Raw genomic sequence first — 3,724 nt, 5'->3', positions numbered from 1 at the left:
TACCTGCACCGACGCAGTGGTGAGATACCGGGGAGAGAGAGCGAGTTTCAAAAGCACAAAGGTTTTATAGGGGTCCAGGGGCAGTTGGTGAGGTAATGGCTGTGGCCTCGGCCAATTGGCTGGGGAAGGGTCGGAGTCCTGTTACACAGTCGCCGGGCGTGTTTTGATCGGGAAGTTTGAACTGGTGAGCGGGAGGTTACTCAAGGGGAGGAGGTGTGGTCTGAGGTTTCTGCGATTTTCTCGGAAAGGGGGCATGTCAGGGACATAGTCACTCAAGGTGGAGGACACAGAGCAAGATGGAGTCGGCTGGCGTAGGTCCGCCCTTTCAGTTCAATCATTTGAGGGAATATGATTCTTCAAATCTGTTTCTTTACTTGCCAAATTGCTGGCTTTTTTGCTCTTTTCTTTAAAGAAAAAAAAAAAAAAAGAAAAAGAAAAAGAGATGTCCACTTGCACCAGTGTGACCAAACCTTTATTCCTTTAAGGGACGAGAAATGTGAGAACCCACTCAAGTAAGTTCAAACCTAACTGCAACTCAGCTCTGCCCAGCTCTTGACATAGGATGACACAAGCCCGGCTGATGGGCTCAGAGCCTCTCTTCCGACAGTGACTCAGGGATCTGAGCTGCTTTCACCTTGAAATTCTATCATCCTGGAGGACTTGGCTGTCAGCCACATGGATAGCAGAGAGGGAGGGTGATCAACTCACAAACACTTTGATTGCCTTGGACCAGCAGGACCAGCAGGTGAGCTCAACTCACCTTCTGATTGGTGGAGGCTCAGTCTTATGATTTCTACCTCACTGCAAAGGAAGGTTTGGAAAATGTAGTGAGTACTATTTCTTCCGCAGTAAGAATCAATAGCTTGGCAGTAGAGGCTTGATGTTGATATGTGGTTTAAACTGTGCGTTGTTACATTTTGGAGGAGGCACGTGGTAACAGAGAGATGGCACCATGTGCATATCCTAGTATGTTCTATTTTTTTTCAGCCAATTGACAAATGATTTCAGATTTTGATTCTCGCTGATTTGCGTTTCTCTTGGTCCTGTGTAAACATATCCCTTCTGATAGGCTACTGGCTTACTGTTACCTCCCATTCTTTTTTCTCTATTAGTATGAGCAGAGTAAACTCATTTCCTTGCACTGGTTTCAACCAGCCATACTGGCATGCACTTTGGACAAATGTGTTACTAGTTTCTTTAACTGATCCTGGAACTTGGCTAATTACGTTTTCACAGCAGATACACTTTGCCTCCAGAATAGGGCATGAGAAACTAAAAACGTTGTGCTTAGCAATTCCAGAGAGCATTCAAAGGTTAATAAACAACAACAACAGCGGCAACAGCAAGAACAAAAACGAGCAAACAATTGCTTGCTTTTCATGTCCTTGAAAGCATGAGGTCAGAGCACACCTTTCCTTGCGTTCAAATATATTTATCTTGTGATAGACTGGTTTGATTGGTTTGGTAACTTGTGTCTGTCCAGGTCTCAAACTCTGGTTTTATGACCGCTTGTCTTTTTATCCAACTGAAGCTTTTTCCTACTAATAGAACTGATTTGCGATAATGATTTGCAAAATGATTTGCAATAAATATATTGCCTTATCCTAGGCTAAAATCCTGATCAAATTGCTATGTGATCATCACGTCTTCACCCTGTATATAATTTTAGTGATTGTGTAAAGAAGCAGTTGAAGCCTGTTGGGTCATCCCTGGAGTCCAGAGAATCTGATCTGCACAGGAAACTTGGCTTAAGTTGTTTGGAAACGATCAATGACCCGAAATATGAGGGAAAGCCGGTAGATTTTCTTCTTACCTTTCAGCTGATTCCACCAAGCCTTTTTCCTGTTTTCGTGATGGTATTTTGACTTTCTAAGTTGAAGGGCAATTTTTATTACAAGGATCTGGCTTTCAATTTCCTGGATGTTTGCTTGTTTCAGAAAATTTAAAGCCTTGGATATTTTAGGGCTATCTCCTTTGGTTATATTTTGAATACCTCCTAGATAACTTGTACAAATATTTTGAGTTAGATGTATGTCTGCACATAGGAAACTTGCAGGCTTTCATGTTTTCTCACTTCTTTTCTCTTTCAAGTCAACATAGTATTTTTACTTTCAGAAATTTCCTCTATATATCCTGTGCATCGTCTATACCGAGCCATCCTGTGTTTTAGACCTGTGCATCACCAGCTATTGAAAAGATACAGAAGCCCTTGTGGTAAGCCACGCTCTGGAGTCTCCAGGGACCTAATGACTGGGCACATTTACTTCTCTCGCCCCCAGAATAGCAGTGGTAGAAGGGGAAGAGAAATCGTGAAACAATGTGACAAATTTAACATAGAAATTTTAACATAGAAATGTGGGATGAAGATCGGATAAAAATGATCAGAAAAACTTGAGGGTTGTTAACTTGAAAAATGTTCCACAACACGGCGTATAGATGTATTTGCAAAGATTTTGGCTCAGGGCTCATGGATTTTTTGATGTGCTAAACACAACTTTTTTTTTTTTTTTAGGTAGAGGGCAGGACATGGAAGGGAGACCAAGGAGTGGAAGGGGAAGGAAGGTTGTAGACCTGCTTGATTTCTAAGCAACGTGAGAATGTTGTGTCTTAATCTAGTTTCAGCTGCCACCGAACAACACATGCACGTACAGTATACGTTTCATCGTGGGCTGGTCGAGCCGAACTTATCTTATTGACCAGGAGGCGAGTGGTAAACGTGCTAGCTCGTTACACCACATTTTTTTCATCCGTCTTCTTCAGTAAAAGAATTTCACGCTTTTGTTTAGAGTGCCAGGGGACCAGACTTGCTTGCAACTGGTGGTGGCCAGATGACATAATTTTAGCCAACAAAATGCAAAATAAACGTTACAGGTGGAGCTTCCAGGAAATAGTACTACTTTTTTTGCATAGGAGGGGAAAATCTCAGCTGGCCTGTGTCCTTTTGTCCTTCCCTCTTCTTCCTGCCCGGAATTAGAACCTTACACCCGATCTCGTGATCAGAAAGACAAAGGCCTTGGGTTAAGGGTGACAGAGCGTCATCCAGAAGGAGCTTGGTTCTCTTGAACAGCTGTCGCGGTCTTCACCGTTCACCTTTAGTGTCCTTGTGAAATGAAGTCTGCGGCCTCCTGTTTGTTTGAGCTGCTCTAGTTGGTTTCTATTGCACGCAGCCGAAAGAGTGGTTACAAAACCACTATTTCTACAGGGAGACTAGAGATCAGCTCTTCCACTGTCTGCCTCTGTGCATGGAATTGGCCTTATGAATATACAACGGCCCAAGTTACCAGGAGGAGGCTCTTGTCTGTGGTATCTGAAAGAGCTGACGGGAAGAAACACGAATGCAATGTTTTTTGTTTGTTTGTTTGTTTGTGTGACCAACTTTCTTGCCTTTATTTTTTCTTCATGTCCCTTCGGATACTCCTGCCTTGTTCTTTGTATCCATCGTTGGCCACACTTGACCCCCCTCGCCCACCCCGCCCACCCTTCATTCTGGGTTATTACAAGAGGCGTAGTTCTCCGGACACATTTTTATAGCCAGTTTTGGAGATGAAAGCACCTCAGAGAGGCTCTATTTCAATGTTGGCATTTCACTGAGGAGGAAATGAGGAGAAAGGATGGTAAGGTAATTGCTAGATGAAAATGTCCAAAGAAAACATGAGTCACTGGCAGTCAATTGTATGCGACAAGGACTAATCGCATTGGCAAACATTGATGGTGTTTTTACTAT

General features: G+C 43.1%; 1 long non-coding RNA gene across 1 annotated transcript; it reads left to right on the top strand.

The window, feature by feature from the left end:
- Nucleotides 1–257: 257 nt before the first annotated feature.
- On the top strand, nt 258–3,428 carry LOC122238744. Its single transcript, XR_006217875.1, has 3 exons — nt 258–745; nt 2,116–2,214; nt 2,513–3,428. It is a non-coding gene; the product is annotated as an uncharacterized LOC122238744 (long non-coding RNA).
- The last annotated feature ends 296 nt before the right edge of the window (nt 3,429–3,724 follow it).

Source organism: Panthera tigris, chromosome B2 (genome assembly GCF_018350195.1).
Source record: "Panthera tigris isolate Pti1 chromosome B2, P.tigris_Pti1_mat1.1, whole genome shotgun sequence".
NCBI classification, from domain to species: Eukaryota; Metazoa; Chordata; class Mammalia; order Carnivora; family Felidae; genus Panthera; species Panthera tigris.
The sequence above is the reverse complement of the archived record's forward strand: the minus strand, read 5'-3'. Positions and strand labels throughout refer to the sequence as shown.